This window comes from Phalaenopsis equestris, unplaced genomic scaffold (assembly GCF_001263595.1).
Source record: "Phalaenopsis equestris unplaced genomic scaffold, ASM126359v1 Scaffold000219, whole genome shotgun sequence".
In the NCBI taxonomy this organism is placed as follows: domain Eukaryota; kingdom Viridiplantae; phylum Streptophyta; class Magnoliopsida; order Asparagales; family Orchidaceae; genus Phalaenopsis; species Phalaenopsis equestris.
The window spans coordinates 204616-216728 of record NW_018164661.1 but is presented as its reverse complement, the minus strand read 5'-3'; positions in this window follow the sequence as shown (position 1 = coordinate 216728).

Sequence of the window (12113 nt, the reverse complement as noted above, 5' to 3'; positions counted from 1 at the left end):
TAATTTGGGTCAAACTTAAGCTAGCTTTGGATTAAGCTCAAATTGATTGTTGTGTTTGGTCACAAATGACCTCACAAAGGATTTTCAACAAAAATTGGATGCCAATTTGAGGTTTAGGGCATTCAATTGTTGAGATTTGAGGTGTTAGCCAATATTGGGGCTAATTAGGGTTTTGGTCAAAGGTGATCAAATTGACCAAATTAGATCATGGTGTAGTGGGACAAAATGAAATTGGGAATATTTTGGATCTATTGGGATTTTTTGCGAATTTTTGAAATTTTTAGATTTTTGGGCTATGGAGGGGCATTTTGGTAATTTGGCCATTTTTTGGAAATTTTTGTCAATTTTGGCAAATGTGGATATATTCACAAAGTTTGGAATACGTTTTGATCAATTTTGGGTATTTTGGCAAAATTTGGGAATTTTGGCCAAATTTGGGTCCCAAGGGCAGTTAGGTAATTTGGAGGTGCCTAGGGCCAAAAGACCAAGTTGGGCATTTCAAGTAGAATTGGATAAATATCCATTCTAAATGAACCATGGATGAATGAAATCCCCATTTTGGGCTCTCATGTGTTGATCTTAGCCAGGGTATTGTGAAGATATGGTGAGGGTATAGTGTACCTTAGCTCTGAATCAACACCCAAGGTCAATTCTAAGGCCAAGTAACCCTATAGGAACTCTTCTTGAGCTTCCCCATAATGATCTTACCTTCTAAATATTAGAGTTTAGGACCAATATGTGGAACTTCAAGTTGAGTAAAGAAAAAAGTTTTGAGTTTCTAATGGTGAGGGTACCTTTTCTAGTTTTCTACGACTAGTCAATAGGAAAGTCCTATGGCTAGACCTAGGCTACTAAAGAAGTTTCTAGACCTCAACCAAAAGTGCGGTCAACAGTGAGTATAAAAGGTTCCAACACATGTCAGAGAACATTGGAAGAGTAAAGCTTCAATAGAAACTAGGGTATTCTAAAAAGTTTAGAAATGTGTGCATAATGTAGAATAATCAAAATTTTAAAACAATCAATTGTAATTTAGAAAGTTCTCTAGGTCTTGAGGGAGGAATTTAGATAAAGGTCTCTCCCTGCCATTTGGAAGAACCCATGGTTTCCAAGTAATCATGTGTGTAAACATTTATCCCTTAGTAAAGCATTCCTTTCTTTCAATAATCTCTTCTTAGTTCATTTCTAGAGAGCTTTTGTGTTTCCTTGTCCAAGTATTGTAATGGTTAAGCTTACTTAGTGCATAGAAATAATAAGGCTACAAAGGTGACTTTAGAGAATTTTTCTATGATAATAAGCTATAAAAGATTTAATATAGTGAACCATGATGCATTGAAACTTACCACGAAGTAATTTGGCAGCAAAATGCAAGTATACATGTCAAGTAATAATACAGTTAATGAATACCATGTATCAAAACTATGAGGAAAGTGTTAAGAATTATTCTAGATGGTGAATCTCATATTTACTACACTTTTAAACCAAGTTTAGTGGGAACAAAAACAAGGAATTATTTTCTAAATCCTACTTAAAAGCAAAAACAAAAGATAAGAACTTTGGAAAAGTCTTAAAATAACAATAGATAAATCTTACAGTTCTTCAAGGAATGTGAGGCTCACATCTCTATTATTTAGGTGATTTGGTGGTTTATGATTATTCTGGAGTTTCTATTATATGATAGTTGTCAACGGGGATAGAAAGTCATCCTTATGCCTATGTATAGGTCAAAAGAAGTCTAAAAGCCATGAAGTTGAGGCTTCCTTAATCCTTATGACATCCATAAATTTCTTTCAATCCTCTTTCTATGTTCCACAACTCAGATAAAAGATGTCTATTATTATCCAGATTTTGTGATTAACTATTTTTTTCTTTTGCGTAATGGGTCAGTCATAGATTCACAAAATATATTAAGATCCTAATCAGTCAGATCAGGAGAAAATAAAACTCTATGGTTTACACAACAACGAAGAAGCCCTGGTTTCTTAGAAAAATTATATAGGAAGAGAAATAATGCTAGAAACCAATAAAAATCACATAATATAAATGGTTGGCACTATTTTGGTTAAGGAGTTACCTGATAGAAGTTGTCGGTCACCGGAATCAAAATCCCGTCGCCTGCTTCGGAAGGAAATTTAATTTATATATATATAAGTTTAGAAAAATATGTATTCAAAATTTTTATTTTTTAAATGAAACAACACTATACCTTAAACCCTGTATATATCCCAAAGGATAAAAATAAGACTTGAGGATGAGGCTCGATCAAATAAACTAAGAAATATATGATATCTGTTTGGTCTATGAAACCACTTTATTTGCCAACAAGTTCCCTTATTTATTACAAAGAATTAAATAGGGTTTATATGAAACTTGGTTTGAAAAAGCTTCCTATAAGAGCAATCTCTTATAGTTAATTACATCTTAGATAACCGAAGTCACCTAAGAAAAATCTCAATAAAAATCAGGGAATATCACCTTTAAAGAGGTCACATGATTGGATTTTTCAATGAGATCGGACAAAGTGATGTGAAAAGGGATTGGCTCAAATTTAGAACATTTATTGTGAAATTCAAAGGAAGAGAGACTAAGGAATGTCATGGATCCAGAGGAGAACCTCAGTCACTTCATAGTCTATCATATTGCTTAGCTTTAACTTAGAGAGAAGTCTTTAAATATTTCATCCTGCCAATTTTATTATTTAGCGATCACACGAATAACCTAGAAGATGTGAGGATTTATGTTACAATATATGACAACCTCGAAATCCTAAGACGAGTTAAGGCTTCACAACATATGACAACCTCGAAATCCTAAGACGAGTTAGGGCTTATATTGTATAGCAGAACCATACAAAGGCCTAAAGATAAGTTAAGGATTTATGTCGCATTAGGCGACCAACCTTGAAATCCTATGGATTGTTGTTTAATTCTAAGGAATGGTTTAACTGGTGTAGACATGTTTTACCGTTAAAGATGGTCACCGTTAAAGATGGTCGTGTTGCCCACAATGCTAGATCCAAGCTCCTCGTCGTGATGAGTTTAAGTTTTCTACTGTGTCAATTTATAATGTCTAGATGTTGCTATGGTTATGGTTCTTTCCCAATACGAACATGGTTCACGCCAGCTCTCTGAAATTTCGATGTGGTCATGTCAGGTTATGGCACAGCCACACCACTGGTGTTGATATCTGTTCATGGTCAGTCCTCTCAGGTCACCTTTTTTTATGGTTGTTCTTGTTCCAAAATGTATATAACAACTATAACTTATAAAACATTAACAAAAAGCCTACCTCAAGTGTAAATCTATGATAGTTTAGTAAAAAAAATGGGTAAAATGTAGGGTAAAAAAATTAGGTGAAATCACATAAAATTAACTCATGTCAAACCACGCATATGAGTTGTTGTATGTGAGTAATTACGGGGTCATGCATGCCTTGGCATAGTTTTTAAACCACAAATGAGATATCGAGATTCATGATAGTTAAATATTATAGAGAATCATCCAAACGATGGTAGAGTGTTGTAGAAATAATTAGAGAGGTAATTCTTATATTTTTATGTTTGATAGTAGTTGGCTATTGAAAGGCTTTACAATCCTTCATACATGCTCGATTAGAGATGTCCATTACACACATTTATTTATTCAAATTTATTCCACATGATTAAACGCTATAGTCGAGAAAGTAGGATTAATCATCTAATTTATGCATGTTGATGTGTTGAGGTGGATTGACAAGAAGTGTGGAAGTGACAAAGCTATTATTACTTGTAAGTAGAATGTTGCCTTCATAAATAAGAAAAAAAATGACTTTTGGTAATAGATAACTAATCATGGATCTGCCCTGTTAATGGGGATTTTGGGTCGATTACATTAATATTGAAAAATAATATTAACTTATTATAAAAAAATTATTTTGAAATATATATTTTAATTTGATAAAAGAGACTAAAAAATCTCATACATTTTACTAGTTTAGGCAACTGAGCGCAACGGTACAAGCAATGCACCTATCCCAAGGAATAGACACATTACTTGACAGTTGACTCAAATAAATAAACTAAAGAATTTATGATATTTGTTTATTCTGCAAAAACCATTTATCTTTTTTGTGTTACCGACGAGTATGCCTATTTAATATAAAGATTAGATATGGTCTATATTATATGGTTCCAGGTTCCCTATTAGGGCAATCCCTTATAGTTAATTACATCCTAAATGATCAAAGTCACGTAAAAAAAATCTTTATGACTATCAGATGTCTTTGTCTTTAAGAATTCAATGTTTAGGTTTTCAAGATTGAGCATAGGAAATCAAGTGGGAGTGGCTCAAGTAGGAACAATTATTTTTAGGAATTCAAAAGAAGGAAAAGTAGAGGGCGTCACAGATCCAGAGGAAAACCTGAGTGACTTCCAAAAATATCCTATTAGTTGGCTTCAATTTTGAAGGTAATATAATTTGATGTTTCAATCCTACCAATTTTATTTTTTAGGGCTTACACTTTCGTGACACCTAATTATGCAAATAGCCTACAAACATAGGAGGGTTTACGTCATATTGAATGACAACCTCAGCTCCTAAAGAAATTTAGGACTTATATTATACAACATGGCTTTGCAAAATCCTAAAGATAATGTAAGAATTTATGTCGTGCTAGAAGAACTACCTCAAAGTTCTATGAGTTTTGTTATTTTAAACTAAGGAAATTTTAGTTGAAGTAGATCTTGTTTCATGTCAGGTCTTGATTTGTCAGTGGAAGTCCTTTATCATTCACTTACATCCTTATAGTGCTGCCCAAAAACTTGCTCTGAGCTCCATATCATAGCGATTATGGGTTTGAAGTTTATGTGAACATGCAGATTGTTGAGTCATGGCCTATCGTGGGATACCATCTGTCATATGTCCTACTGTTGTCTACCCTAGGGCCCTTGCAAGTATTATAAATAAATGTAGAAGTAAAAGTGATTGTGCTTGTGCTTTCTAGAATTTTAAAGTTTATGGTTTTTAAGATTGGACATTGGAAGTTCATAAGGGAATGGATCAAATGAGAATAATTATTTTCAGGAATTCAAAGGAATGAAAGATAGGAGATGTCACTGATCTGAGGGAAACCTTAGTGATTTATCAAACTATCCTACTTTTTTGCTTCAATTTTGAGAAAATATTATTCGATGTTGCATCCAACCAGTTTTATTATTTAGGGCTTACACTTGCATGACACGGTCATACAAATAGCCTGGAAGATAGAAGGGTTTACATAGTAACAAATGAAAACCTCGAAGCCTAAAACCAATTAGGGCTTAAATTGCACAACACGACTGTGCAAAGGCATAAAAATAAGTAGAGGATTTACGTCGTGCTAGACAAGTTAACTTAAATTCGTATGGCTCATTATTTAATTCTAAAGAAAGGTTGGTTGTTGTAGATCGGTGTCCTCCACTTGCTTCAACTTGCTCCGAGCTCCTCATCGAAGTGGCAGCTCTAGTTAAGTACTTTATGTCTTATGCTTTTCTTTCAGTCATTATTAATCCAATTAATTAATAGGTATGTGTTTGGGTTTTACAGTGATCCACCCTACGTAAACCAACTACTATTTTCTATCCTAAAGGTCTTGCTATTACAAAAGTAAAAGTAAAAGGACAGTAAGAGAAAATGTTGTAATAAAATTACTATAAATATTTAAATTAGCTTACCTGGGCCTCTGTCACCGCTGCATGGTTAGCATCATAAAGCATAATATATTTGCAAAAGATATAAAAAAATACAAGAAAGTAAATAGGAGCATCCAGTGTGTGAAAAGTTGGAAAACGAATTAAACAGGAGCATCCAGTGTGTGAAAAGTTGGAAAACGAATCGAGTAAAACACAAGCAAGTAAAAGAAAACCCCTAGTCACATATGAAAGATCAAAACTAAGTGTAAGATAATTGGTAAAGGTGAGGGCTTAAAGCTGGTTTGTGTGCTTCCCAATCTTGAGTAAGAGCTACCAAACTGATAATCTATGGAGGGCAGTCTTATCCCCGACCAAAGTGAATAACCACGGGCCTTTAAATGTTTTCATTTTAATTTAATTTTCATGCATGTAAAACTTATTTTAATAAGCAAAAGAAGTTATGTTGCAAAAAAGATTGTTGTTTAAAATATTTCATAGTCCAAAGGTTAATTACTCTAATCGAGCTAGGATTACTGGAAACCTACGAGTGTCTGGAGCAACTATCTCCACAAGATTCATCGAATAGTATCATCGGGTCTTTATCCTCTCCCTTATTATTAAAGGTAATCGAGGTGGGAAATACTATTTTAAAATCCCACTTCGTATCCTTCATTTTAGCACACATTAGCATTATCGTCATTGCCTAGCTGCCTAGACCTCAAATTTACGCAAGTTCAATAATCCATGTGGCAAAAACAAATATTCTCAGTTGCTCGCATAGATTTAAATACCTTAGAGAAGACTTAAATTCTTGAGCATTGGGTCATTATAGCAAGATAAGTAGTGTAGGGCATTTTTATTGATTTATGTGAATTAACTGGTCTTGCGACATCACATGGTGGGTCCCTAAAGGTTTTAAGAATGATTTTCTTGAACAAAGCTTAATGAGTTCAATTGACCTTCCAAATATCCAAAAGGTTATAAAAGTCTTCAAGGCACAACCCTAAACAACCTTTAAAATCCTTTGGAACGTTTTAAGTTCATTTGAACTTATTATGCTGTTAAATTAATCACCCAAAGTTAAATTTAGATTCAGTGGTAATTAATTTTTCCTGTGTTCAATAAATCTTGATGTTTTAGCTATCCCATGAGCGGGGTAACTAAGTATTCACTTGACGTTCTACTTAAGATTTATGTGAGTGGGTGCCCGTAAGGGCAAACTAAATCATTAAAGATCTAGTGCTTGATTAAATTTGGGCTTGTAGTGTTTTAAAGGTATTCATGATTAATTATTCTTCTCTATTCTAAACCTCTTTAGGCAAATTTAGATTAGGCCTAGTTCACTACTAAGCCCTTAGATTACTTTTATGGGTAACTTTATAATAAATAAGGATGTTGGATTAAGTGGATTTAATTCTCATTAGAAGGTTTCACTTATCATCTAATCACCAATTAGAGGGCTTCAAATGAGTAAATTAATATCTTCCTAGCTCAAGCCCACTACTCTAGAATCATCCAATTAGGTTAACTTCCAAGTCACAATAATTTAGAAAAATTACAATTTTACCCTTGTAGAAAAGTGGTACCCTTGAGAAAAGTGGTGACTTTGTTTTTTTTCCTCTTAACCCTTCATGTTTCAAATCTAAGGACATTTATTATGATCAATATTACCCATTTACCCTTTGAGTTAACCTAAATTTTAATTTGGGCTTCAATATTCCATAATTACCATTTTGCCCTTAAGGCTCTCCACCTCATAATTCCTTAAATTTAACTCAAATGACTTTGAAATTTTCTTGGTACCCCACTCATGGGTCAAATAAAATATCAGAGGGGAAATTATAACTTTGTTTTTATTTAATTTTTAATAATTATTTTAGCTCAAAATAAGGATTTTGAATGTTAATTCATTTGATTAAAAAAAGCAAAGTTTCTGTTTTTACAATTGGACCAAACTTTATTATTTTTTTAATTTTACTTTAATTATTATAATTAATTATTTATTTTAGTGATTAATTAAGTAGAAAATTAATTTAATTTCAAAATTTACTTTTTATATTCATTAGTTCCTCTAAGCTTAAAGACCTCATAAAAATAAACTTTAAATTCTTGTGATTTTTATTTTTTTATTATAACTATTTTAATGCAAAATTAGGGAAAAGACATTTTTAACATTTAAAAATACATAACTTTATTCATAAAAATAAGAAAAATAATTTAAATGGTCCCAAGTTTTCAGGAAAAAAATTGAGACATTTTGGTGCACTTTTATATTTTTGTGATTTTTATTTATTTTTAATTATTTTTAAATTAGAAAGCAGTTAAAAAATAAATTAATTATTTTAATATCAATTTAATTTTTTCGAGTGCCCTTCGTCACAAGGAAATAATCATTTTAATCAAAAATAGGTGACTAGCCTTGAAAATTAGAGCTTTTAGGGTAAGGAGTGTTCTCTAATTTTTGAAAAAATAGGGAACATTCCTAATCACATGAAGAATAAACCCTCCAAATTTCAAGTCATGATAATTAATATTTAATTAGTTAGGATTTAAATAAGTTATAGAGTATTTAATTATTATAAAAATATATATAAGTTATATAATTTTGATTTTTAGACCACATGATTCTTCTCTATTCATTGAGCCTCAGGGTATTTTTATTTTGTATTTATGATTTTTCTACCCCAAGTTATGATTTTTTATGGTTTCTGAATTTATTTAAATAAAAATTGCCATATATTCCTACTTATCCACGTCGGTGCCAAGTCCTTCTCCAGTAGCTCCGAAAGCCCATGCAACGCCCTTCCATTTGATGTCGCCATCTGCATCAAAGCTAACTCGGCATGTGCTTTATGTTCCATCTCCTCGTTTGACTCATCCTCGGTTATTGGATTAATACACACGCGAATGAACGACATCCGTTTATCATCTCCATCTGACTTAAATCGAGAACTGTTCACACTAAAATGATTTGATCTCGCTCTATACTCAACTAAATCACTCGCAATTCGATCTTATAGCTTCATCTAATCGAGACGAACATATCCATATTGTTAAAAGCATGTAAAATGAAACTTGTCTTCACAATTGGTGAAAACGAGCAAGATTTTAGGGATTTTAGCTTATACCAATTCTCAAGAGGTGAGACCTTAGTTGGGTTTTTCTTGAGCTTTGCCTTCAGTCCGCGGACGTCCTCCAAGTGTTGCTTCAAGCTAGAACTGGGTCTGGATAGCAGTTTGATCAAAAGGTTGCATGGGTTTGGTTTAGGAGTGGGCTAGAGTGCTCGAGAGAGAGTGGTTTTAATGGGGGACCTCTTCGTTTGGTCTGGGGAAGCTTTTAGAACAATCAAATTCAAGGTTTGTGGAGTTTGGTGGAGTAATTGAAAAACTGTTGGATTTCAAGCTTGAAATTAAGAGTTTACAGTGGGGAAGATGGCTGAAACTTGAATGCAATGAGCTTAGGAAGGTCTGAAAAAGCTCTAAAAAAAGTTTGGAGGGGCCTCTCCTAGGAATTGGTAGCACGCTCTCTTTGTTCATAAGAGGTGGTGTTTAAATAATGATACACTAAAAATATATGTATTTTTAGACCCATATTTTATACCTATTTTTGGTGATATTGTACTTTAATAGAAGGTATTTTGATGTTGATGTTTTCTTATAGGTTGTTGATTTTCTTATAGGTTGTTGATTTTTAGGGCTTAAAGTAAAAAAGGAAGAAAAAAGGATGAAATTTGGAGTCAATATGACGTTTTTGAGAAAATACTCAACGTCGGTAGCACCAAGGTCAGCGCCGACGACGCAGAACAACTGAAAGCTGGAGGATTTTTACTCAGCGTCGACGGTACCAGACTAGCGCTGACGGCACTAAAGGCGGTTCAGACTCTATTTCTAGAAGTTTCGATGTATTTGGACGATTTTTAAAGTGTTTTTGGAGGCACCTTTTGGAGAACCGACCTTGGGCTTTATTTGGGGCCGAATTTCATCAGAAAAGGGGCTCCTCTACCTTCATTTTTTGCTCTACAACATTCCACCACGCTACATTTCCATAATCCATCTTCATTCCACCACATATTGGAGTCAATTAGTAATTTTGCTTTCATAGTTTAGAGTCTTTGTGGTGAGATTTAGTGTGAAACTTTTTGTAAGAGTGTTGGAGAAGGAGAAAAGTGATAGAGTTCTTTTTCTTGCATTTCTAAGGAAAAGCTACTAAGGATTTGCTTTGAGAAAGAGTTCCAGATAAGTTTGTTTGTTTATTTAGTGTTGTATGAACTTTCTTTTATATATGAAATTTATGTTTTGTAGTATCTTTCTCATGAAGTCTGAGTATTTTCCTCTATCTTTCCCCCTACTCTGAGATCTAAAGAAGCGAAGAGATAATATGATTGTTCCATAATTAAAATATAAAATAAATTGTGATGATTTTTTAACTTTGAATTTAATTTACTTTTCAATTTGGCTAATTGATTTGTTCAAATATGTTGTGGATCATATGATCCGGGAAATGGAGTATGTGTTCTACAATAGAGTGAGGATCACATTTGATTTCATGAATAAGAAATTCATTCATGAAATTAAGTGTAAATAAATAGAGAAATATTCTTTATTGGATGTAGAATTGGAGAATTTTTAGGGTGACTGACTAAAATCCCCAATTTGGTCGTAGTGTTTAAAAACTAAAGCGAGAGTTAGCGTTCAAGTGAAGGGAAGTGGGAGCTCTGGAGTGGGAGTCGGTATCCTCCTAGCCTAGCCATGGATTTAGGGACTAAACCTAAGATTAACCAATAATTTTCTATGCATTGTATCAGGGTAGAGAATTAAAATTGTTCCTATTTGGCAGAATACATATTATAAACATTTATCTCATCTCATTTCACCAGAATTTCATTGTAGTGAGAATGATGCTTTTTCACATAAGAAACTTTCATTACATAAACATAGTTAGTTAGCAGTTTTTTTACCTAAGAAAGTAGCCTTCAAATGATTTCGTTTGATTTTCTATATAAATTTAAAGAGTATGCTTCTATGCACTTTCTCCTTTTTCATTAAGGTATAAAGTCAAGGCTTGGTTAAATTCATTAGCACTTGGATTTATTAGAACTTGGGGATAACTATCGGGATAACTATCACAAAGCGCAAGAATTTTCTTGGGAAATATTTTCCACCATAAAAACCTGCTAAGCTTAGAAATGATATTACATCTTCACGTTAACAAGGCTTTCAAACATATGTATATATACAGGTCTTGCCCATGGCAAAGATTTAAGAATCTTCTTAGAAAATGTCCACACCATATTTTGCCAGATTGGTTAATAATTCAAACCTTCTATAATGGATTAGTAGGATCATTACGATCTATTATAGATGCTGCTGCAGGTGGATCATTAATGTCAAAATCTTTTGATGAAGCATACTCTTTAATTAAAGAAATGGCTACTAAAAAATTTAAATGGCCCTCTGAAATGGTAAATTCTAAGAAAGTAGTTAAGATTCATGAATCTGATGCAATGTCTATCTTGGCATCTGAAATTGCTGCTATTTCTAAAAAGATTAATCAAATAGGAGTGAACTATTCTCAAATACCTTCAATATTAGAGGAAAATTCACTAGGACATTTTATTGATACTCAACCATCTTATGAAACCTTAAATGCTATAAATGATTGAAATGACAATCCCTATTCTAACTATTTTAACCCTGGTCAAAAAAATCACCCTAATTTTAGTTGGAATAATTATAATAATTCGGTGAATCCATCTGGAAATCTGAACAATCAAGGAAATCCTAATTTTCGACCTAATTATCCACTAGAATTTAACTCCAATCCTAAACCACAAGTTAATATAAGGAAAAGAAGTTGATGATGGACGAAGTGATGTTGAATATGAGAAATCAAATACAGAATCAAGGGGCTGCTATTATAAATATTGAAAATATTGGGGCTGCTATTATAAATATTGAAAATCAATTAGGACATATTGCTACTGCACTTAGTAACAGACCTTCTGGAATTATTCCGAGTATTGTGGAAGTTAATCAAAAAGATCAAAATAAAGAGCAAATTAGAAACAAGGATCCAAAGAGAAACTGAAGGTGATGAAAAAGGGAAAGTTAATGAAGAGAAAGAAGAAATGGAAAATGACCAACAGAAAAATGAACAAACACAGGTTCCTTTTGAAAAACCATCACCTCCGTTTCCTCAAAGACTGAAGCAGAAGAATGAAGATAAAAGATTTACAAAATTTTTGGAAATCCTTAAGAAGTTAACAATAAATCTTCTTTTTGTTGAAGCTTTGGAACAAATGTCATGTTATGTGAAGTTTATGAAGGATATACTAAAAAAAAAAGGAAGTTTATAGATCATGAGACCGTTGCACTCAGTGAAGAGTGTAGTGTTTGTTATTTAGAAAAAACTTCCTGAAAAACTAAAAGATCCTGGTAGTTTTACTATACATTGTGCTATTGGTGAAAAG